Below are 27,010 nucleotides of genomic sequence, written 5' to 3'. Positions count from 1 at the left end.
TCAGTCGCTCAGTCATGTCTGACTTTTTGCAACCCCATGAATCACAGCACGCCAGGCCTCCCTGTCCATCACCAACTCCCACAGTTCACTCAAACTCATATCCATTGAGTCGGTGATGCCATCCAGCCATCTCATCCTCTGTTGTCTCCTTCTCCTCCTGCCCCCAATCCCTCCCAGCATCAGGGTCTTCTCCAATGAGTCAACACTTCGCATGAGGTGGCCAAAATATTGCAGTTTCAGCTTCAAAATCCCTCCTTCCAATGAACACCCAGGACTGATCTCCTTTGTAATGGACTGGTTGGATCTCCTTGAAATCTAAGGGACTCTCAAGAGTCTTCTCCAACACCACACTTCAAAAGCATCAACTCTTCGGTGCTCAGCTTTTTTCACAGTCCAACTCTTACATCCATACATGACTACTGGAAAAACCATAGCCTTGACTAGAAGGACCTTTTTTGGCAAAGTAATGTCTCTGCTTTTGAATATGCTATAAACGTTGGTCAAAAATTTCCTTCCAAGGAGTAAGCATCTTCTACTTTCATGGCTGTAATCATTATCTGCGATTATTTCGGAGCCCAAAAAAAGAAAGTCTGACACTGTTTCCACTGTTTCCCCATCTATTTCCCATAAAGTGATGGGACCAGATGCCATGATCTTCATTTTCTGAATGTTGAGCGTTAAGCCAACTTTTTCACTCGCCTCTTTCACTTTCATCAAGAGGCTTTTTAGTTCCTCTTCACTTTCTGCCATAAGGGTGATACATCTGAATATCTGAGGTTACTGATATTTCTCCCAACAATCTTGACTGCAGCTTGTGCTTCTTCCAGCCAAACGTTACCCATGATGTACTCTGTATATAAGTTAAATGAGCAGGGTGTCAATATACAGCCTTGATGTACTCCTTTTCCTATTTGTAACCAGTCTGTTGTTCCATGTCCAGTTCTAACTGTTGCTTCCTGACCTGCATATAGGTTGCTCAGGAGGCAGGTCAGGTGGTCTGGTATTAACATCTCTTTCAGAATTATCCACAGTTTATTGTGATCCACACAGTCAAAGGCTTTGTCATGGTCAATAAAGCAGAAATATATGTTTCTCTGGAACTCTCTTCCTTTTTCCATGATCGAGCAGATATTGGCAATTTGATCTCTGGTTCCTCTGCCTTTTCTAAAACCAGCTTGAACATCTGAAAGCTCACGGCTCATGTACTGCTGAAGCCTGGCTTGGAAAATTTTGAGCATTACTTTACTAGCGTGTGAGGTGAGTTTTACTACCGCAATTGTGCGGTAGTTTGAGCAATGTTTGACTTTGCATTTCTTTGGGATTGGAATGAAAACTGACCTTTTCCAGTCCTTTGGCCGCTGCTGAGTTTTCCAAATTTGCTGGCACATTGAGTGCAGCACTTTCACAGCATCATCTTTCAGGATTTGAAATAGCTCCACTGGAATTCCATCACCTCCACTAGCTTTGTTCACAGTGATGCTTTCTAAGGCCCACTTGACTTCACATTCCAGGATGTATAGCTCTAGGTGAATGATCATACCATCGTGATTATCTTGGTCATGAAGCTCTTTTTGTACAGTTCTTCTGTGTATTCTTGTCACCTCTTCTTAATATCTTCTGCTTCTGTTAGGTCCATACCATTTCTGTCCTTTATCGAGCCCATATTTGCATGAAATGTTCCTTTGGTATCCCTAATTTTCTTGAAGAGATCTCTAGTCTTTCCCATTCTGTTGTTTTCCTCTATTTCTTAGCTTTGATCACTGAGGAAAGCTTTCTTATCTCTCCTTGCTATTCTTTAGAACTCTGCATTCAGATGATTTTATCTTTCCTTTTCTCCTTTGCTTTTCATTTCTCTTCTTTTCACAGCTATTTGTAAGGTCTCCTCAGGCAGCCATTTTGCTTTTTTGCATTTCTTTTCCATGGGAATGGTCTTGATACCTGTCTCCTGTACAATGTTATGAACTTCTGTCCATAGTTCATCAGGCACTCTGTCTATAAGATCTAGTCCTTTAAATCTATTTTTCACTTCCACTGTACAATGGCTGGGCAGGTGCAGGAGGGCTGAGAGGAGCTACTCCATGTTCAAGGTCAAGGGGGGCTGCTGTGAGGAGATACCCCTAGCCCAAGGCAAGGAGCAGTGGCTGTGCTTTGCTGGAGTAGCTGTGAAGAGATACCCCACGTCCAAGGTAAGAGAAACCCAAGTAAGATGGAAAGTGTCATGAGAGGCATCAGAGGGCAGACACACAAACCATAATAACAGAAAACTAGTCAATCTAATCACACAGACCACAGCCTTGTCTAACTCAATGAAACTAAGCCATGCCATGTGGGACCACCCAAGATGGGCAGGTCATGGTGGAGAGGTCTGACGGAATGTGGTCCACTGGAGAAGGGAACGGCAAACCACTTCAGTATTCTTGCCTTAAGAACCCCAGGAACAGTATGAAAAGGCAAAATGATAGGATACTGAAAGAGGAACTCCCAAGTTGGTAGGTGTCCAATATGCTACTGGAGATCAGAGGAGAAATACCTCCAGAAAGAATGAAGGGATGGAGCAAAAGCAAAAAACAAAAAAACAAAAAACATTTGTGGATGTGACTGGTGATAGAAGCAAGGTCCGATGCTGTAAAGAGCAATATTGAATAGGAACCTGGAATGTTAGGTCCATGAATCCAGGCAAATTGGAAGTGGTCAAACCAGAGATGGCAAGAGCAAACATTGGCATTCTAGGGATCAGCGAACTAAAATGGACTGGAATGGGTGAATTTAATCTGATGACCATTATATCTACTACTGCAGGCAGGAATCCCTTAGAAGAAATGGAGTAGCCATCATGGTCAACAAAAGTGTCTGAAATGCCATACTTGGATCTAATCTCAAAAAAGACAGAATGATCTCTGTTTGTTTCCAAGGCAAATCATTCAGTATCACAGTAATCCAAGCCTATGCCCCAACCTGTAATGCTGAAGAAGCTGAAGTTGAATGTTTCTATGAAGACCTACAAGACCTTTTAGAACTAACACCCCAAAAAGATGTCCTTTTCATTATAGGGGACTGGAATATAAAAGTAGGAAGTCAAGAAACACCTGGAGTAACAGGCAAATTTGGCCTTGGAGTACGGAATGAAGCAGGGCAAAGGCTAATAGAGTTTTGCCAAGAGAATGCACTGGTCATAACACTCTCTTCCAACAACACAAAAGAAGACTCTAAACATGACATCATAATGGTCAATACTGAAATCAGATGGATTATATTCTTTGCAGCCAAAGATGGAGAAGCTCTATGCAGTCAGCAAAAACAAAAGCAGGACCTAACTGTGTCTCAGATCATGCACTTTTATTGCCAAATTCAGACTTAAATTGAAGAAAGTAGGGAAAACCACTAGACCATTCAGATATGACCTAAATCAAATCCTTTATGACTATACAGTGTAATCATTAGCTTTGGGATTAAAGAAAATATGTGACTAAGACAAAGACCCAGATGCCTTATCAACCTACTTAAGAATTAACTCTCTCAATATCATCCAAGGACATTTAATTAAATCTGTGAGTTCATCATATTCTCTACTGTGTATGCTCTTTCTTGAATTATGTTATATTTTCCATAAATATATGTCTACTGCATTTAAGTCTTTAGGAAATAATTCTGCACTTATTATCTCTATTTTCTAAAATTACCTGGAGGACTTGCAGAGCTAACTGCTTTCTAGACACTTATTGCTAAGTATTTCTGTCTGTTAACGTGGATAATACTGTACAAAGGATAGAAGCATACTAGGTTTGGGATTTTCCTTACTTACATTGTTCTTACATGCAAGGATAACTCATTGAAAAAATTTTGGTGGGTTTAATGATTTTCTAAGTAGGTTTAATTTTTGTTTTCCTTGTCTGATATTATCCATACTAGATTTTCATAATTAGAAATATTGGAAATTTCTTTTTTCTATTGAAGTGTAGTTGGAATACAATATTATATTAGTTTCAGGTATATAGCTTAGTGATTCCATATTTTATATTCTCGATATATAGTTATAAAATATGGTCTATATTCTCTATTTGTACATCATATCTTGTATCTTACTTATTTTATATCTAATAGTTTGGTTACCAGCAGGGGGAGGCATGAGAGGGAGGCAAGATTTGTGAGTAAATCAGGGGGAAGTTTGTCATCTTGGTACCTGTCATGAGAGATTGTAGAGCCTAGCCCATCTTTCAACTGAACATTTCATTGTGACCTCAGTCAACATGAAGAAGAAAAACAATAGCAAAAAATGGATCAATGGTCATTATTTTAAGACATGTAATTTTGAAACAGTGTTTATTTAGCAAAAGATAACTAGAACAGTAAGAGTAAATACATCAGAAAGAAACAGTTCCATAAAATATAAAGTATTTGAAAACCATTTATTCATATATATGACACAAAACATGTATCCAAAATATATGAAGCTTTTTTGTCAATAGTAAAAACAACAACAAAAATGAGCAAACTACTGAACAGATACTCTCATCAAAAAGGTATATGAAAAATAAGTTAAAACACAAAAACTTTCTCAGAATCATTAGTTACTAAGGCAATGACAACAGAGCCACAGTAAGATAATATAACACAAATGCTAAATGGACTAAAATTAAATACTGATCATAATTAATCTCTGCTTCATCTGATTTCTCATTGGGAAATTAACAGCAACAAAGGTTTTCTTGTTAGTTTTGATATTTTTATCAGTTTGTTCTTTTACTTATTTCTATAAATCTGGGAAATTTATTATGCTAAAATGTATATAAATAGTACATATTTTATATTGGAAAAGTGATCCTTAATGACAATTTTTGATGCCTTTTATACGTCACTGTCATTCTTGGTTCATCTCTGCTTCATCTGATTTCTCATTGGGAAATTAACAGCAACAAAGGTTTTCTTGTTAGTTTTGATATTTTTCTCAGTTTGTTCTTTTACTTATTTCTATAAATCTGGGAAATTTATTATGCTAAAATGTATATAAATAGTACATATTTTATATTGGAAAAGTGATCCTTAATGACAATTTTTGATGCCTTTTATACGTCACTGTCATTCTTGGTTCTGAGGATCCCAATACTAAAATATCCCTGTACTCCTGTGGAGATATTGTTGAGGCAAAGCTTAAACCATAACCGATTTTTAATAGTTCTCCACTAAAATCCAGAAGGTGATGAGCTTGTTTCAAAAGAATTTTACTATGATTATTTGCTTCTCTATTACACATACAGTAGTGTAGAATTGTTTCTACACTACACATACAGTGTATGTGTATACAGTGCAATACACACTATGTATTACACATACAGTATGTAGAATTGTCCTTGATCACCTAATTCTATTCCTCTCCTTTCTAATTTCTCCCTCAGTTACTTCCACTTCTTACATGGTGTAAAAATCCCTTGAGTTACATTTTGTTCAGTCAGAACCTTGCTATACCTTTTTAACAGGGTTGCTCCTCAAAACCATGAAGACTACTTCTTCATGGTAGATCATTTTGATCTACTCCCACTCAACAACTGAAACCTGAATTTGGGTAGCTAGCTTATTATTACAAACTGGATAATCTGAAATATCTCACAATGCAATTTGTGTTTCATTAAAAATGAAGATCTTAAATAGTTTAAAAGCTTGTCTTAAGGAGAAAACATATCCCTCAGATAAAAGTAAGTGAGAAAAAAAAATCTATGCTTAGAGTTTTCCTTGTGCCTTGGTGACACTAAAACAATTCTATGTAGGCAAATATCACTCATATTAAGGTCTTCTTAGAATGTAGTTGTCTGGTCCCCACATCTGTAATGATATAGAATGCATGACATGGTTCTGAAATGAAGTATATCGTAGCTCTCTCCTGCTGTGAGAATGACTAGGAGAGCCAGTGGGTGTATAAAGGCAGTGTTGTTCCTCAAGCAAGGCAGCACTTTTAGTAACATAAAGATTAATAATATATTGAGAGACTCCAGAAAGTACACACTACATCAATTTTATAAATACAAAATGAACATTTGTACAAGAAACTTTTCTATTTAAAAATAAAAAATTAACAGTTTTCTACAGTCTCATAGTAAATGTACTCTGTTTATGGAAAGCCATTATTAGAGTATAATATACACATAGAAAAGGTATTTTCTGGATTTAGAAAAGGCAGAGGAACCAAAGATCAAATTGCCAATATCAGCTCGATCATCAGAAAAGCAAGAGAGTTCCAGAAAAACATATATTTCTGCTTTATTAACTATGCCAAAGCCTTTGACTGTGTGGATCACAATAAACTGTGGACAATTCTAAAAGAGATGGGAATGCCAGACCACCTTACCTGCCTCCTGAGAAACCTATATGCAGGTCAGGAAGCAAAAGTTAGAACTGGACATGGAACAACAGACTGGTTCCAAATAGGAAAAGGAGTCCTTCAAGGCTGTATATTGTCACCCTGCTTATTTAACTTATATGCAGAGTACATCATGAGAAATGCTGGGCTGGAAGAACCACAAGCTGGAATCAAGATTTTCAGGAGAAATATCAATAACCTCAGATATGCAGATGGCACCACCCTTATGGCAGAAAGTGAAGAAGAACTAAAGATCCTCTTGATGAAAGTGAAAGAGGAGAATGAGAAAGTTGGCTTAAAGCTCAGCGTTCAGAAAACTAAATCATGGGATCTGGTCCCATTACTTCATGGGAAATAGATGGGGAAACAGTGGAAACAGTGGCTGACTTTAATTTTCTTGGCTCCAAAATCACTGCAGATGATGACTACAGCCATGAAATTAGTAGACACTTACTCCTTGGAAAGAAAATTATGACCAACCTAGACAGACAGCATATTAAAAAGAGAGACATTCCTTTGCCAAGAAAGGTCTGTCTCATCAAGACTATGGTTTTTCCAGTGGTCATGTATGGATGTGAGAGTTGGACTGTAAAGAAAGCTGAACACTGAATAATTGATGCTTTTGAACAATGGTGTTGGAGAAGACTCTTGAGAGTCCTTTGGACTGCAAGGAGATCCAACCAGTCCATCCTATAGGAGATCAGTCCTGGGTGTTCATTGAAAGGACTGATGCTGAAGCTGAAACTCCAGTACTTTGGCCACCTGATGCGAAGAGCTGACTCATTTGAAAAGACCCTTATGCTGGGAAAGATTGAGGACAGGAGGAGCAGGGGACGACAGAGGATGAGATGGTTGGATGCCATCACCGATTCAATGGACATGGATTTGGGTGGACTCCAGGAGTTGGTGATGGACAGGGAGGTCTGGTGTGCTGCAGTCCATGGGTTTGCAAAGAGTCGGACATATGTGAGCGACTGAACTAATACACATAGAAGGGTTTCCCAGGTGGCTCTAGTGATAAAGAATCCTCCTACCAATGCAGGGGTCATAAAAGACTAGGGTTCAATCCATGGGTTGGGAAGATCCCCTTGAGAAGGACGTGGCAGCCCACTCCAGTATTCTTGCCTGGAGAATCCTTTGGACAGAGAAACTGGGCAGACTACAGTCCATAGGGTCATATAGAGTCAGGCATGTCTGAAGCAACTTAGCATGAATGCATTAATAAATACATAAAATTTTAATCTAAAAATGTGTACTGCAAGAAAACTTTCAAAAATGGAAAGATTCCTACACCCAGAACCAGAAAAAAAGGCACATTGATAGATTCCCAGAAATCCTCCCTGCAGCCATCATAAATGATGTGCAATGTGATGTGTTAGTTTGTATATTTTTGAGATATACAGTAGTGAAATCATAGAGCTTTTACTATTTTATTTCTGTTTTTTTTATCAGTATTATATTTGTGAAATTTTTCTATGTTATCATATGCAGAAGTCATTAATTCATTCTCATTGTTTTATAGTTTTATTACACACAGACTGTGATAACATTGCTTATCTAATCTATATCAAGGGTCAGTGAACCTGACTCATAATGTTTTATTGGAGCTGGGGCATACTATTTATTTATATATTATGGGCATCTGCTTTTGTGATACAGGAAAAACTGTTTAGTTGTGACTAAAATTTATGGCCTAAACCCCTAAAATAAACACTATTAAATACTTCAAGGGCTTCCCAGGCGGTGCTAGTGGTAAGGAACCCACCTGCCAATGCAAGAGACAAGAGACACAGGTTTGGTCTCTTGCCTGGGAAGATTTCCTGAAGAAGGTCACAGCAACCCACTCCAGTATTCTTGCCTGGGGGATCCCATGGACAGAGGAGCCTGGGGGGTGACAGTCCATGGGGTCACAAAGAGTCAGACACAACTGAAGCCATTTAACATGCATACAAATACTTCAAAGAAAAGTTCTCAAGTCATGATCTAATGTGTTGAAACAAATTTGAACTGGTCCCATTTTTACATAATTTCAAATAACCCAATGGTGAATATTTCTGTACATGTATTTCAGTGGACGTATTCATTCTTCACTTGGACATAATTCTAGGCGAGGTAATTTGGGGTTCTAGAACATTTATGTCCAGCTATAGTATTAATAGACTGACATGCTGCTTACTAAGTGCAGTGGCAATTCTCAATCTATTGTCAGTGAGTGAAAGCCATGGCTGATTCACATCCTCACCAGTGCAGTGAGGGATACTGCACTTGCTTACAATTTGCCATTTGGTTAGTCAGTTCAGTCGCTCAGTTGTGTCTGACCCTTTGTGACCCCATGAACTGCAGCATGTCAGGCTTCCCTGTCCATCTCCAACTCCCGGAGCTTATTCAAACTCATGTCGATTAAACTGAGGATGCCATCCTCTGTCGTCTCCTTTTCCTTCTGTCTTCAACCTTTCCCAGCATCAGGGTCTTTTCCAATGAGTCAGTTCTTCACATCAGGTGGACAAAGTATTGGAGCTTCCTCTTCAGCATCAGTCCTTCCAATGAATATTCAAGACTAACTTCTTTTAGGATTGAATGATGTGCTCTCCTTGCATAATGCAATTTCTAACATTTTATTTATTTCAGTGCTAAATAGGTGGATATCCACTTTTGTGATGAATCTATGAGTTTCTGAATATGAATAACAGAACACACAAAAGAGTCACATTTGAAAATGTTTGCCCTTCTGAAACTTATACTACTTAGATGGCTTCATGTCACCACTACTTTAGGTTAAACAGATTACATGTATCAAACAATTTCTTGTTTGAATATGAAGTGATTCTTTTGTTTTTTATTTTTTTGCATTTTCAAGTCCTTTCCAGTACTGGGGGTGAATTTACACAGAAGTAGAGGCATATTTTGTAGAGACAGATTGTACCAGCTGGAAAGGACCTTAGAGGTAATATAGCTGAAGCCTGTATTTAACTTCAGGGAACCTGGGGGATAGAAAGGAAGAGTGATGTGTTAAATTTAGAGTGGACTTGGATGTCTGGCCCATAGCATGTTTCTAACTAAAGAGAGAGGTGTTCAGGGAAGTCAAATGTTGCTGCCTCTGGCTATAACACAGAACCTCCTACTTACTGGTGTACTGAATATTATTACTTCACGATTTATAATGAATATACCTGTTCAACCCATAACTAGTATGCTGTTATCTGTCTTCTATGTTAGACATTTACCCAAATCTAACATAGTTTTTGCCATATTTATACTTCATTATTTCAGTGGCATGGATGAAGGAATAGGTCAAGATATATGACTATAACATTAACACATGACACACTCATCGATAAATTGCATTTGGACAATGATATTTACCATCACACATTGCACTGGTTTTGTGAGAAGAATGTGGTGTTGAAAGATTAAATGGGAAAAGAATGACGACTATTGAAATAGATAGAGTGTTAATATAGTATATTAGTAAACCAATAATTAATGGCAAAACATTGAAACCGTGGGCTTTCCTTGTGGCTCAGCTGGTAAATAATCCACCTGCAATGTGTGAGACCTGGGTTTGATCCCTGAGTTGGGAAGATCCCCTGGAGAAGGGAATGGCTACCCACTCCAGTACTCTGGCCTGGAGAAATCCATGGACTGTTTAGTCCATGAGGTGGCAAAGAGTCAGACACAACTGAATGCCTTTCACTCACTCGTTGACACCATATTTTATCTGACTTTAATATATTCCAGCCAATGTTTTCTGCCATGTTACTCCTCATAAGCAACAGTTCAAAAGAAGTTTGAGTAAATTAATAAATATAAATTAATAAAATATACCAGAAATAGAAACCTATAAATCTTTTATATTTTGGTGTTTTTACCAAAAGAACTATTCTTACTATGCCATAGTGTTTTACAAATACCATCATGAATAACAAAGGAATTTCATAGGCTTTATTTTTTCATTGTGAAATATTTTTACATAAGGGCATTTTACAATGGCAGCTGGAAAATGTAAGACCATCTGTGGCTTTTATTTACACAATTTTAATGTGTAAATAAGAGTGTTCTTCAGTAGTTTATGATATTGCAAATATATGATTGGATTGTAGCCTAGCTTTCTGAGCAAACTGATTCAGTGTTTTAGCCTTCAGGAAACCATATCAAAGTCAGATGTAACAGTCAAATATCAAAGAAGTTATAGCTTCTTACTTGCAGTGCAATTAACAAATACATGTATCTTTATAATAATATTATCTTAGTGTCCACAACAATTTTATGCACCTTTCAAAAAACTGTTGTGTATATGCATACAATATGTACACACTGTTGTGAGATGTATGGCTGTGTGTGTGTGTTAAGGTACTTACCAAATCTTCAGTTAATTTTGTGTTATTGAGATATAAGTAATAGCCAAAAAATTTGCCTACTGGTTTTAGGTAAATTCACATTTATTTATTTTATATCCCAGGCAAAATTCAGCGCTTGGTTAACAAGGATGGAATGCTCAGTTCTCTAGCAAACAATTCACACAAACAGGATGATATAAAGCAATACCTTAAAGGTGATTGTAAACCATAGAAAGGTGGACATTTAACCAGGGTTGACAATGAGGAGAAAGGAAATAAAATTATCTTGGAAGAAGTGCAGAAGAATTGATACTTGATAACAACAGCACAATATTGTACTTTAACAAGTAGACAGCTATTATGCATGTCTTTAAAGTCTAATCTTTAGATATCTTATTTTTATCTAACTTTATTCAAATGTAATTGGCTAATACCATGTGTAACTATAAGTACCCCATGAGATATACGTATACATTGTGAAATGATTACCACAATAAGGTTGATTAACACATGCTTCACCTCACAGTGTTACCATTTTTAGTGTGGGTATAGTGAGGACTGTTAAGATCTACTTTTTTTCCCTCAAATTTATCAAGTTTTCATTATTTATAAATAGAGGCACCATATACATTTCAGTTCAGTTCAGTTCAGTTCAGTTACTCAGTCATGTCCGACTCTTTGCCACCCATGAATTGCAGAACACCAGGCTTCCCTATCTATCACCAACTCCTGGAGTTCACTCAAACTCACGTGCATCGAGTCAGTGATGCGATCCAGCCATCTCATCCTCTGTAGTCCCCTTCTCCTCCTTCCCCCAATCCCTCCCAGCATCAGTCTTTTCCAATGAGTCAACTTTTCGCATGAGGTGGCCAAGTACTGGAGTTTCAGCTTTAGCATCATTCCTTCCAAAGAACACCCAGGACTGATCTCCTTTAAAATGGACTGGTTGCATCTCCTTGAAGTCCAAGGGACTCTCAAGAGTCTTCTCCGACACGACAGTTCAAAAGCACCAATTCTTCAGTGCTCAGCCTTCTTCACAGTCCAACTCTCACATCCATACATGACCACTGGAAAAGCCATAGCCTTGACTAGACAGATCTTTGCTGGCAAAGTAATGTCTCTGCTTTTGAATATGCTATCTAGGTTGGTCATAACTTTCCATCCAAGGAATAAGGTCTTTTAATTTCATGGCTGCAGTCATCATCTACAATAATTTTGGAGCCCCCAAAAAGAAAGTCTGACACTGTTTCCAGTGTTTCCTCATCTATTTCCCATGAAGTGATGGGACCAGATGTCGTGATCTTCGTTTTCTGAATGTTGAGCTTGAAGCCAACTTTTTCACTCTCCTCTTTCACTTCCATCAAGAGGCTTTCTAGTTCCTCTTCACTTTCTGCCATAAGGGTTGTGTCATCTGCATGTCTCAGGTTATTGATATTTCTCCCGGCAATCTTGATACCGCCTTGTGCTTCTTCCAGCCCAGCATTTCTCATGATGTACTCTGCATATAAGTTAAATAAACAGGGTTATAATATACAGCCTTGAAGTACTCCTTTTCCTATTTGGAACCAATCTATTGTTCCAAGTCCAGTTGTAACTGTTGCTTCCTGACATGCATATAGGTTTCTCAGGAGGCAGGCCAGGTGTTCTGGTATTCCCATCTCTTTCAGAATTTTCCACAGTGTATTGTGATCCACACAGTCAAAGGCTTTGGCATAGTCAATAAAGCAGAAAGAGATGTTTTTCTGGAACTCTCTTGCTTTTTCCATGATCCAGCAGATGTTGGCAATTTGATCTCTGGTTCCTCTGCCTTTTCTAAAACCATCATGAACATATGGAAGTTTATGGTTCACATATTGCTGAAGCATGGTTGGAGAATTTTGAGTATTACTTTACTAGCGTGTGAGATGAGTGCAATTGTGCGGTAGTTTGAGCATTCTTTGGCATTGCCTTTCTTTGGGATTGGAACGAAAACTGACCTTGTCCAGTCCGGTGGCCACTGCTGAGTTTTCCAAATTTGCTGGCATATTGAGTGCAGCACTTTCACAGCATCATCTTTCAGGATTTGAAATAGCTCCACTGGAATTCCATCACCTCCACTAGCTTTGTTCATAGTGATGCTTTCTAAGGCCCACTTGACTTCACATTCCAGGATGTCTTGCTCTAGGTCAGTGATCATACCATTGCGATTATCTTGGTCGTGAAGCTCTTTTTTTGTACAGTTCTTCTGTGTATTCTTGCCACCTCTTCCTAATATCTTTTGCTTCTGTTAGGTCCATATAATTTCTGTCCTTTATCGAGCCCATCTTTGCATCAAATGTTCCCTTGGTATCTCTAATTTTCCTGACGAGATCTCTAGTCTTTCCAGTTCTGTTGTTTTCCTGTATTTCTTTGCATTGATCGCTGAGGAAGGCTTTCTTATCTTTTCTTGCTATTCTTCAGAACTCTGCATTCAGATGCTTATATCTTTCCTTTTTTCCTTTGCTTTTAGTTTCTCTTCTTTTCACAGCTATTTGTAAGGCCTCCTCAGACAGCCATTTTGTTTTTTGGCATTTCTTTTCCATGGGGATGTTTTTGATCCCTGTCTCCTGTACAATGTCACGAACCTCATTCCATAGTTTGTCAGGCACTCTATTTTTTTTTTTTTTTTTTTGAGGGAAGACATTTTATTTATTTATTTATTTTATTTTATTTCTTTTTTAATTTTATTTTATTTTTAAACTTTACATAATTGTATTAGTTTTGCCAAATATCAAAATGAATCCACCACAGGTATACAGGCACTCTATTTATCAGATCTAGGCCCTTAAATCTATTTCTCACTTCCACTGTATAATCAAGGCATTTGATTTAGGTCATACCTGAATGGTCTAGTGGTTTTCCCTACTTTCCTCAGTTTCAGTCTGAATTTGGCAATAGTGAGTTCATAATTTGAGCCACAGTCAGCTCCCGCTCTTGTTTTTGCTGACTGTATAGAGCTTCTCCATCTTTGACTGCAAAGAATATAATCAATCTGATTTCGGTGTTGACCATCTGGTGATATCCATGTGTAGAGTCTTCCCTTGTGTTGTGGGAAGAGGGTGTTTGCTATAATCAGTGCGTGCTCTTGGCAAAACTTTATTAGCTTTTGCCCTGTTTCATTCCATACTCCAAGGCCAAATATGCCTATTACTCCAGGTGTCCCTTGACTTCCTACTTTTGCATTCCAGTCCCCTATAATGAAAAGGATATCTTTTGGGGTGTTAGTTCTAAAAGGTCTTGTAGGTCTTCATAGAACCATTCAACTTCAGCTTCTTCAGCGCTACTGGTTGGGGCATAGACCTTGATTACTGTGATATTGAATGGTTTGTCTTGGAAACGAACAGAGATTAGTCTGTAGTTTCCATTTCTTCTAAGAGATTCCTGACCACAGTAGTAGATATAATGGTCATTTGAATTAACTTCACCAATTCCAGTCCATTTTAATTTGCTGATTCCTAGAATGTTGATGTTCACTCTTGCCATCTCGTGTTTGACCACTTCCAATTTGCTTTGATTCATGGACCTAACATTCCAGGTTCCTATGCAATATTACTCTTTACAACATCAGACCTTGCTCCTATCACCAGTCACATCCACAACTGGGTATTGTTTTTGCTTTGGCTCCATCCCTTCATTCTTTCTGGAGTTATTTCTCCACTGATCTCCAGTAGCATATTGGACACCTACCAACTTGGGAGTTCCTCTTTCAGTATCCTATCATTTTGCCTTTTCATACTGTTCATGGGGTTCTCAAGGCAAGAATACTGAAGTGGTTTGCCATTCCATTCTCCAGTGGACCACATTCTGTCAGACCTCTCCACCATGACCCGCCCGTCTTGGGTGGCCCCACATGGCATGGCTTAGTTTCATTGAGTTAGACAAGGCTGTGGTCTGTGTGAGTAGATTGTGATTTTGTGTGATTTTCTGTGGTTTTGGTTTCTGTGTGTCTGCCCTCTGATGCCCTCTCACAACACCTCCCAACTTACTTGGGTTTCTCTTACCTTGCACATGGGATATCACTTCACGGCTGCTCCAGCAAAGCACAGCCACTGCTCCTTACATTGGACGACGGGTATCTCCTAACAGCCGCCCCTCCTGACCTTGAACGTGGAGTAGCTCCTCTCAGCCTTCCTGTGCTCATGCAGCCACCTCTGCTTGAACGTGGGGTTCACTAATGGAAAAACCATAGCCTTGACTAGATGAACCTTTGTCGACAAAGTAATGTCTCTGCTTTTTAATATGCTATCTAGGTTGGTCATAACTTTCCTTCCCAAGAGTAAGCGTTTTTCTTTTTTTTAATTTCATGGCTAAAATCACCATCTGCAGTGATTTTGGAGCCCCAAAAAAGAAAGTCTGACACTGTTTCCACTGTTTCACCATCTATTTCCCATGAAGTGATGGGACCATATGCCATGATCTTAGTTTTCTGAATGTTGAGCTTTAAGCCAACTTTTTCACTCTCCTCTTTCACTTTCATCCAGAGGGTTTTTAGTTCCTCTTCACTTTCTGCCATAAGGATGGTGTCATCTGCATATCTGAGGTTATTGAAATTTCTTCTGGAAATCTTGATTCCAGATTGTGCTTCTTCCAGCCCAGCATTTCTCATGATGTACTCTGCATATAAGGTACATAAGCAGGGTGATAATATACCGCCTTGATGTATTCTTTTTCCTATTTGGAACCAGTCTGTTGTTCCATGTCCAGTACTAACTGTTGCTTCCTGACCTGCATATAGGTTTCTCAGGAGGCAGGTGAGGTGGTCTGGTATTCTCATCTCTTTCAGAATTTTCCACAGTGTATTGTGATCCACACAGTCAAAGGCTTTGGCATAGTCAATAAAGCAGAAAGAGATGTTTTTCTGGAACTCTCTTGCTTTTTCCATGATCCAGCAGGTGTTGTTAATTTGATCTCTTGTTCCTTTGCCTTTTCTAAAACCAGCTTGAACATTTGGAAGTTCACGGTTCACATACTCCTGAAGCCTGGCTTGCAGAATTTTGAGAATTACTTTACTAGTGTGTGATATGAGTGCAATTGTGTGGTAGGTCATTCTTTGGCATTGCCTTTCTTTGGGATTGGAATGAAAACTGACCTTTTCCAGTCCTTTGGCTGCTGCTGAGTTTTCCAAATTTGCTGGCATATTGAGTACAGCACTTTCACAGCATCATCTTTCAGGATTTGAAATAGCTCCACTGGAATTCCATCACCTCCACTAGCTTTGTTCATAGTGATGCTTTCTAAGGCCCACTTGACTTCACATTCCAAGATGTCTGGATCAAGGTGAATGATCACAGCATCATGATTATCTTGGTCGTGAAGTTCTTTTTTGTACAGTTCTTCTAGATTCCCCCTAAATTATTCATCAAATAACAAAATTTGTACACTTTTACCATTATCACCAATTTCCCCTACCTTTCAGGCCCTAGAAACATTCAACTCACTGTGTTTCTATGAATTTCATCTTTTTTTTTTTTTTTTTTGACTGTAGCACTCAGCTTGCCATGATCTTAATTCCCTTATCAGGGATTAAACTGAACCCAGATAATGAAAGTATTGAGTTCTAATCACTGGGCTGCCAGGGAATTTATGAATTTTACCTTTTAGATTTTACATATATGTGAGATATATAGTATTTTTCTTCCTCTGTATTAATATTTCATTTAGCACATGACCTCACAGTTCTTCCTTGTTGTAGCAAACATGACTTCATAAAAATATGGACGTATGCACTTCATTTCAGTTGTGTCCAACTCTTTGCAACCCCATGGACTTCAGCATGCCAAGCCTCCCTGTCCACCACCAATGCCCGGAGTTTACTTAAACTCCTGTCCATTGAGTCAGTGATGCCATTTCAAGATTTGAATACCTGTCAGATCTTCTGACTACAACCTTTTCATTTCCCAGATTGAATCTTTTTAAAATTTTACTGTAGATCTCTATCCAAAGTAGCTTTTCTTTCTGACTAGTTTTAGATATTTTTGTTTTGAAATTATAGTCCTTTATGTTTTATTTCATGATGAATTTGAGGTCAATTATGAATTACTTGACTGTTTTTTAAATTTGTTTTTAGTACTAACTTCAGTAGTGCATAAACTATAAAATCTACAATAATATATAAAAAGGCTACAGGCTCAAAGATCATTGAGTAACTGCACAATAAATCTTAGTGCAATTTAAAACAGTGTTTGAATTAAACAATGAACAAAAAATACTACAATGGAAAAGACAGTAAAGTTTTTCACATAGACAAAGTGCCATATGTATATATATGTATATGTGTGTTTGTGTGTATATATATACATATATATAAATCCTTAAAGCATTGTGAAACATAACATGTGGGAAAACAAAATTAGGATTTAATACAAATATCACTTTAAAAATTTGAGAAATTATTCTCAATTATCCTATCATTTAATTTTAGTAAATCAACAATAAATATATGCATATGAATGCATATGTGTACACAAATGCTTAATACAAATAATTAAAACCATTTATTTTTCAATTTTTCCAAGGCCTGTTTCACATCTTCATTCCTTAGGCTATAAATCAGAGGGTTTAACATGGGAATCACAAGGGTTTTAAACAATGAGGTCATTTTGTCTTCATCTAGAGAGTATGAAGAACTCAACCTGAAATACATAAAGAGCAGAGTTCCCTGGAAAATTGCCACAGCAGTTAGGTGGGAGGTACAAGTGGAGAAAGCTTTAAAGCTCCCTTCAGCAGAGTAGATCTTCAAGACCGATAGGATGATATAACAATAAGAGACAAGGACTCCTGGAATGCAGCTTAATTCAAAAAAGCCAAAAATCATGAATATCACTAACTCATTGACCTGTGTGTCTGAGCAAGATATCAACAGGAGAGGAGGAACATCACACAAAAAAGTGGTTAATCTTATTTGACCCACAGAAGCATAAATGGAATGCCAATGTTGTGTTTATCAAAGCATCTATCATTCCCACCAGGTAAACCCCAACCATGAGCAGGGAATACACCCCGCTGGACATGCTGACTGCATAGAGCAAGGGGATGATGACGGCCTTGTACTGGTCATGGCCATCACTGCCAGCAGGAGACACTCAGAATCTACAAAGGTACAGAGAACCAAGAATTGCAGAGGACAGCCATAGGAGGAGATTGATTCGATCTTGGCAAATAGGTCTACCGGCATCTTAAGGTCGATGACTGTGGAATAGCAGAGGTCACAGAAGGAGAGGGGGCTGAAGAAAAAGTACATGTGTGTGTGCAGCTGGGGATCCATCCTAATCAGGATTATCATTCCAAGATTTGCCAGAAGATTGATGAGATAAACAAGGAGAAACATTGTAAATAGGATCACTTTGTTCTCAGTGTTATCAGTAATTCCCAAGAAAATAAATTCAGTCGAGGAGGAGCAATTCTCTCTTTCCATTCTTGTTAGATCTTGTGTAAACTTTTGAGAAAGTTATCAAGAAAATCACACATGCATGTTTAATGCTTCTGCACATCTAAAAAAAAAATCATAAGGTAGAGCATGTTTTTTTTTTTCCTTAATTGTCTTTTTTTATACTTAGAAAATAATCCAGTCTTGTACCTACTCTTTAAAGAGACATAGCTGTCTATTATGCAACAATAAAAGGCATAGGAGGAAGACCTTTGAGAACGTTTCAAGTCAATCTAGATGCCATTCATGAGATTTGCTACTTTCTACAAACTCTTCTCTGAGTCTTACTTTTCTTATATCAGAAAGTAAAGCTGGATGGATTTACCTTTCTTCAATCTTTAAAATCACATGGAAGAGACACCAGTGTTAGCAAGACCAGATTCTAAGACTTAGGACTGAGCTTTCCCTTTGTTTAAAAATATGTACTTGGGGCTGGTGCACTGGGATGACCCAGAGGGATGATACAGGGAGGGAGAGGGGAGAGGGGTTCAGGATGAGGAACACGTGTACACCCGTGGTAGATTCATATTGATGTGTGGCAGAACCAATACAATATTTTAAAGTAATTAGCCTCCAATTAAAATTAAAAAAAATAAAAAATGTTCACTTGAATTAAAAAAAAAAATGGTTACTATTTTTTGTCTCTCCAAAAAACATGATTGGTTTAAGAATGTTCTTAGTTCCAGAAACAGTGAGAACATCACTGACTAGTAATAATAAAAATCATATGTTACTGGTTTTAGCTTATCTTCTGCTTAGCATTTGGGGAGACATGAAATAAGTTATTACTGACATGCTTTCTAGAAATTTGCTATTGCTTTCCCATAATGCTCATTACCTCTTTATGGAGAGGTTATTGTCTAGGATGACTCTCTTGACCAGTGGAAGAAAAGAGCTAAAAGGAAGTGAAAACAACAGAATGCATCACTTTATATTTTAAATGACTTTCAATTTAATTGAATGTAAGTTAGATGAGGGACAATAAATGCTTCTAAAATGCAAAGACCTTGCTATCTCTGTTGTATTTATGTGTATGCCTGTGTATATAACTTAATGTAAATGAAAGCAATGGACTTTTTCTTTAGACCTAACTAAATATAGTATGTGGTCTACATGGAGGTGAATTTGTACATTTTTGGTTTCTTTGTGGTATCCATGCTATAAAACAAAATATACTTTTTTTTTGTTTTGTTTCTATAAAACAAAAAACACCTTAAATTCATGTGCAGTGGCTCAGTGAAAAAAGGAAAAAAGACACTTATGTGAGCCAACAGAAAAATAAAATTACATTATGAATGTTATCAAGTTCAGACAGATTCTTCCAATTTTGTGAAGAAAATATTATTTCTGCCATTAAATGCGCATTTAGTGAGTAGATAGGCATAAAGTCCTTCATTTACAAACTTTTATTTTTCCCCCAATTTAAATATTTGCTCTTATTTTTCTTAAGTTATGATCTGGAAATGTACCTGGAAAGAGCAGGTCTTGGGTAGCTGAACAGTAATGAGCATGTGGTCTTTTATTTCGCCAAGTATATTGGGACATAAATCCCTGTGCTATGGCCCTTAGGCTTTCAGTTCAGTTCAGTCCCTCAGTCACGTCCGACTCTTTGCAACCCCATGAATTGCAGCATGCCAGGCCTCCCTGTCTATCACCAACACCTGAAGTTCACCCAAACTCATGTCCACCAAGTCAGTGATGCCATCCAGCCATCTCCTCCTCTTTTGGCCCCTTCTCCTCCTGCCCCCAATCCCTCCCAGGACCAGAGTCTTTTCCAATGAGTCAACTCTTCACATGAGGCGCCCAAAGTATTGGAGTTTCAGCCTCAGCATCAGTCCTTCCAAAGAACACCCAGGACTGATCTCTTTCAGGATGGAATTGTTGGGTCTCCTTGCAGTCCAAGGGACTCTCAAGAGTCTTCTCCAACACCACAGTTTACATATTAATCAGATTAACAAAGATCAAACACAAAGAACAAATATTAAAAGCAGCAAGGGAAAAACAACAAATAACACACAAGGGAATTCCCATAAGTATAACAGCTGATCTTTCAATAGAAACTCTTCAAGCCAGGAGGGAATGGCAAGACATACTTAAAGTGATGAAAGAAAATAACCTACAGCCCAGATTATTGTACCCAGCAAGGATCTCATTCAAATATGAAGGAGAAATCAAAAGCTTTTCAGACAAGCAAAAGCTGAGAGAATTCAGCACCATCAAACCAGCTCTCCAACAAATACTAAAGGATATTCTCTAGACAGGAAACACAGAAACGGTGTATAAAATCAAACCCAAAACAATAAAGTAAATGGCAACATGATCATGCTTATCAGTAATTACCTTAAACATAAATGGGTTGAATGCCCCAACCAAAAGACAAAGACTGGCTGAATGGATACAAAAACAAGACCCCTATATATGTTGTCTACAAGAGACCTACTTCAAAACAGGGGACACATACAGACTGAAAGTGAAGGGCTGGAAAAAGATTTTCCATGGAAATAGGGACCAAAAGAAAGCAGGAGTAGCAATACTTATATCAGATGAAATAGACTTTAAAACAAAGGCTGTGAAAAGAGACAAAGAAGGTCACTACATAATGATCAAAGGATCAATCCAAGAAGAAGATATAACAATTATAAATATATATGCACCCAACACGGGAGTGCCACAATATGTAAGACAAATGCTAACAAGTATGAAAGGAGAAATTAACAATAACACAATAATAGTGGGAGTCTTAAATACCGCACTAACACCTATGGATAGATCAACTAAACAGAAAATTAACAAGGATACACAAACTTTAAACAATACAATAGACCGGTTAGACCTAATTGATATCTATAGGACATTTCATCCCAAAACAATGAATTTCACCTTTTTCTCAAGCACACATGGAACCTTCTCCAGGATAGATCACATCCTGGGCCATAAATCTAGCCTTGGTAAATTCAAAAAAAAAAAAAAAAATAGAAATCATTCCAAGCATCTTTTCTGACCACAATGTAGTAAGATTAGATCTCAATTACAGGAGAAAAACTATTAAAAATTACAACATATGAAGGCTGAACAACACGCTGCTGAATAACGAACAAATCACAGAAGAAATCAAAAAAGAAATCAAAATTTGCATAGAAACTAATGAAAATGAAAACACAACAACCCAAAACCTATGGGACACTTTAAAAGCAGTCCTAAGGGGAAAGTTCATAGCAATACAGTCATACCTCAAGGAACAAGAAAAAAGTCAAATAAATAACCTAACCCTACACCTAAAGCAACTAGAAAAGGAAGAAATGAAGAACTCCAGGGTTAGTAGAAGGAAAGAAATCTTAAAAATTAGGGCAGAAATAAATGCAAAAGAAACAAAAGAGACCATAGCAAAAATCAACAAAGCCAAAAGCTGGTTCTTTGAAAGGATAAATAAAATTGACAAACCATTAGCCAGACTCATCAAGAAACAAAAGGAGAAAAATCAAATCAATAAAATTAGAAATGAAAATGGAGAGATCACAACAGACAACACAGAAATACAAAGGATCATAAGAGACTACTATCAACAATTATATGCCAATAAAATGGACAACGTGGAAGAAATGGACAAATTCTTAGAAAAGTACAACTTTCCAAAACTGGACCAGGAAGAAATAGAAAATCTTAACAGACCCATCACAAGCACGGAAATTGAAACTGTAATGAGAAATCTTCCAGCAAACAAAAGCCCAGGTCCAGACGGCTTCACAGCGGAATTCTACCAAAAAATTTAGAGAAGAGCTAACACCTATCCTGCTCAAACTCTTCCAGAAAATTGCAGAGGAAGGTAAACTTCCAAACTCATTCTATGAGGCCACCATCACCCTAATACCAAAACCTGACAAAGATCCCACAAAAAAAGAAAACTACAGGCCAATATCACTGATGAACATAGATGCAAAAATCCTTAACAAAATTCTAGCAATCAGAATCCAACAACACATTAAAAAGATCATACACCATGACCAAGTGGGCTTTATCCCAGGGATGCAAGGATTCTTCAATATCTGCAAATCAATCAATGTTATACACCACATTAACAAATTGAAAACTAAAAACCATATGATTATCTCAGTAGATGCAGAGAAAGCCTTTGACAAAATTCAACATCCATTTATGATAAGAACTCTCCAGAAAACAGGAATAGAAGGAACATACCTCAACATAATAAAAGCTATATATGACAAATCCACAGCAAACATTATCCTCAATGGTGAAAAATTGAAAGCATTTCCTCTAAAGTCAGGAACAAGACAAGGGTGCCCACTTTCTCCATTACTATTCAACATAGTTTTGGAAGTTTTGGCTACAGCAATCAGAGCAGAAAAAGAAATAAAAGGAATTCAAATTGGAAAAAAAGAAGTAAAACTCTCACTATTTGCAGATGACTTGATCCTCTACATAGAAAACCATAAAGACTCCACCAGAAAATTACTAGAATTAATCAATGATTATAGTAAAGTTACAGGATATAAAATCAACACACAGAAATCCCTTGCATTCCTATACACTAATAATGAGAAAACAGAAAGAGAAATTAAGGAAACAATTCCATTCACCATTGCGACGGAAAGAATAAAATACTTAGGAATATATCTACCTAAAGAAACTAAAGACCTATATATAGAAAACTATAAAACACTGGTGAAAAAAATCAAAGAGGACACTAACAGATGGAGAAATATACCATGTTCATGGATTGGAAGAATCAATATAGTGAAAATGAGTATACTACCCAAAGCAATTTATAGATTCAATGCAATCCCTATCAAGCTACCAACGGTATTCTTCACAGAGCTAGAACAAATAATTTCACAATTTGTATGGAAATACAAAAAACCTTGAATAGCCAAAGCAATCTTGAGAAAGAAGAATGGAACTGGAGGAATCAATCTACCTGACTTCAGGCTCTATTACAAAGCTACAGTTATCAAGACAGTATGGTACTGTCACAAAGACAGAAATATTGATCAATGGAACAAAATAGAAAGCCCAGAGATGAATCCACGCACCTATGGACACCTTATCTTTGACAAAGGAGGCAAGAATATACAATGGATTAAAGACAATCTCTTTAAGAAGTGGTGCTGGGAAAACTGGTCAACCACTTGTAAAAGAATGAAACTAGAGCACTTTCTAACACCATACACAAAAATAAACTCAAAATGGATTAAAGATCTCAACATAAGACCAGAAACTATGAAACTCCTAGAGGAGAATCTCCGACATACATCACAGCAGGATCCTCTATGACCCACCTCCCAGAATATTGGAAATAAAAGCAAAAATAAACAAATGGGACCTAATTAAACTTAAAAGCTTCTGCACAACAAAGGAAACTATTAGCAAGGTGAAAAGGCAGCCTTCAGAATGGGAGAAAATAATAGCAAATGAAGCAACCGACAAACAACTAATCTCCAAAATATACAAGCAACTCCTACAGCTCAACTCCAGAAAAATAAACGACCCAATCAAAAAATGGGCCAAAGAACTAAATAGACATTTCTCCAAAGAAGATATACAGATGGCTCACAAACACATGAAAAGATGCTCAACATCACTCATCAGAGAAATGCAAATCAAAACCACTATGAGGTACCATTTCATGCCAGTCAGAATGGCTGCGATCCATAAGTCTACAAGCAATAAATGCTGGAGAGGGTGTGGAGAAAAGGGAACCCTCTTACACTGTTGGTGGGAATGCAAACTAGTACAGCCACTATGGAGAACAGTCTGGAGATTCCTTAAAAAACTGGAAATAGAACTGCCTTATGATCCAGCAATCCCACTGCTGGGCATACACACTGAGGAAACCAGAAGGGAAAGAGACACGTGTACTCCAATGTTCATCGCAGCACTGTTTATAATAGCCAGGACATGGAAGCAACCTAGATGTCCATCAGCAGATGAATGGATAAGAAAGCTGTGGTACATATACACAACGGAGTATTACTCAGCCATTAAAAAGAATACATTTGAATCAGTTCTAATCAGGTGGATGAAACTGGAGCCTATTATACAGAGTGAAGTAAGCCAGAAAGAAAAACACCAATTCAGTATACTAATGCATGTATATGGAATTTAGAAAGATGGTAACAATAACCCTGTGTACGAGACAGCAAAAGAGACAATGATGTATAGATCAATCTTATGGACTCCGTGGGAGTGGGAGAGGGTGGGGAGATTTGGGAGAATGGCATTGAAACATGTATAATATCATGTATGAAACGAGTCGCCAGTCCAGGTTTGATGCTCGATACTGGATTCTTGGGGCTGGTGCACTGGGATGACCCAGAGGGAGGGTACGAGGAGGGAGGAGGGAGGAGGGTTCAGGATGGGGAGCATGGGTATACCTGTGGTGGATTCATTTCGATGTTTGGCAAAATTAATACAATATTGTAAAGTTTAAAAATAAAATAAAATTAAAAAAAAAATAAAAGCATCAATTCTTCGCCGCTCAGCTTTCTTCACAGTCCAACTCTCACATCCATACATGATCACTTGAAAAACCATAGCCTTGACTAGATGGACCTTTGTTGGCAAAGTAATGTCTCTGCTTTTGAATATGCTATCTAGGTTGGTCAAAACTTTCCTTCCAAGGAGTAAGCATCTTTTAATTTCATGGCTGCAGTCACCATCTGCAGTGATTTTGGAGCAAAAAAAAAAAGAAAGTCTGACACTGTTCCACTGTGTCTCCATCTATTGCCCATGAAGTGATGGTACCAGATGCCATGATCTTAGTTTTCTGAATGTTGAGATTTAATCCAACTTTTTCACTCTCCTCTTTCACTTTCATCAAGAGGCTCTTTAGTTCTTCTTCACTTTCTGCCATAAGCGTGCTGTTATCTGAATATCTGAGGTTATTGATATTTCTTCTGGTAATCTTGATTCCAGATTGTTCTTCTTCCAGCCCAGAGTTTCTCATGATGTACTCTGCATATAAGGTAAATAAGCAGGGTGACAATATACAGCCTTGACATACTCCTTTTCCTATTTGGAACCAGTCTGTTGTTCCATGTCCAGTTCTAACTGTTGCTTCAAGCTTAAATGTTATTTAATGTTATTCAAATGTTATTCAAAGTGTTTGAATATTTATGCTTCCGTATATTCCCCTGGCAGAGGAAGACAGGGCTAGATAGCATCACTATCTCAGTGGACATTAATTTATGCAAACTCTGGGAGATAGTGGAGGACAGAGGAGGCTGGTGTGCTGCCATCCCTGAGGTTTCAAAGAATCAGACAGACTTTGAAACAGAACAACCACCACAATATTCCCTTGTGAATTCAGAAACAACTTAGCAGAAGCTAAGTTCTTGTGCTTCATTATTGTGTCCAAATGCTCTATGGAAGGAAGGGTAGTGCAAATGATTTGTATAGTGTGTGTCAGCTACTTGGAAACTCCTCCTTCTTTAGTCAAAGGGGAAACTTTGTGAAATTCTAAAAGATCCCCCTTCGTCCAACTCTTTTTGATTGTTCCTCATGTTGGAATATTACACTTTGGTCATATTTAATCCTATGTCATAAAAATCATCCTTCTAATCTATACAGTTCTTTGATTTTTAGTGCACTTTCAAGTTTGTTCAGCCATTACTGCTATCTATTTCCAGAACATCTTCATCAGCTCAAGAAAAAATCTGCACCTACTACCTCTCACTCTCCTTTCGTCCCTCTCAAGCCTGGCAACTGCTAATCTACTTTCTGATTCTACAGTTTCCTGTTATTGGCCTTGCATATAAAGAGAATCATGCAGTGTGTGTATATATGTGTGTGTGTGTGTGTGTGTGTGTTTCCTGTCAGGTTTATCTTCTTTGGTAAAATATTTTCAAGTTTCATCCATGCTGTTACATGTGTTAGAATTTTGTTTCATTATGTGGCTGAATAGCATTTCATACACTTTGGCAATCCATTTTTCAGAAAGATGAACATTGACTTGTTTCTACCTTTCAGCTGATATGAATAATGACACTATAAACATCCTTTCAATCCCTTTCAAGATAGCCCTCATTACTAAATATCAGCTTTGTCCCATTCTCCAACCACATATCACCCAAGGACATTTCACTGATTTTGTGACTTTATCACATTGTCTAATGTGATAAATTGTGTTTATTTTTCTGAATTATGTTTATTTTATTTATTTAAGTTTTTTTTTTTTTTTTACTACATTAAAGGCCACAGGAATAAAATCAATGGTTGCTTTGTATTTCCTAAACTACATGGTACTAGGATTTGTAAAGGTAGTGGTTTATAAATATTTATTGTTATGCACTTTTCACTATCAAATGAAGAACAGAGAACCATGAAAAGGATAACAACATACTTGCTTTGGGTATTTTTCTATGTATATAGAACATATGAGTGAAGATGTCTCATTTTAAAAATTGTGCATGGTGACAATTTTTTCTAAATCAACAGAGTTCTATTACTCCTCTTAAAATAATTTTTTTTACTGCTATTTATACTAGTTATATACAAAATTGGGAAAATATCTCAGAAGTTACACTTTTATGTCCTCCTTAAGTCCTCCCAGATAGCAATGGAATTCTCCAAACTCCTAAAACATGGTCCACCATCTTGGTATCTGGTGTGATTGGGCTGCTTCCCAAGGTCACAGAAAGTAGAATAATACCTTAAATAGATGGTTATTTTTGGAACTCAAAGAGACAAAGAAAGATGTGAAACCAGGGCTGAAAATGAGGAAAAAGGAAAGGAAATTACCTTAGATGATAAGACACAGTGTTGATAGCTGATAATGGCAGCACAATAATGTACATTACCAAAGTTCTTCTTATTGCTCTTTGTAACCTAACTTTCAACTTTTTTTCTTCTGTTTTCCCTGAT

The 27,010-nt window shown here is 37.5% G+C and overlaps 1 pseudogene; it reads right to left on the bottom strand.

Moving 5' to 3' along the window:
- Positions 1 to 17,191: 17,191 nt before the first annotated feature.
- LOC102274221 (olfactory receptor 5W2-like) lies at positions 17,192 to 18,121 on the bottom strand (annotated as a pseudogene).
- Between the last annotated feature and the right edge of the window lie 8,889 nt (positions 18,122 to 27,010).

Source organism: Bos mutus, unplaced genomic scaffold (assembly GCF_027580195.1).
Source record: "Bos mutus isolate GX-2022 unplaced genomic scaffold, NWIPB_WYAK_1.1 CTG232, whole genome shotgun sequence".
NCBI classification, from domain to species: domain Eukaryota; kingdom Metazoa; phylum Chordata; class Mammalia; order Artiodactyla; family Bovidae; genus Bos; species Bos mutus.
This window is presented reverse-complemented; position numbering and strand designations above follow the sequence as displayed.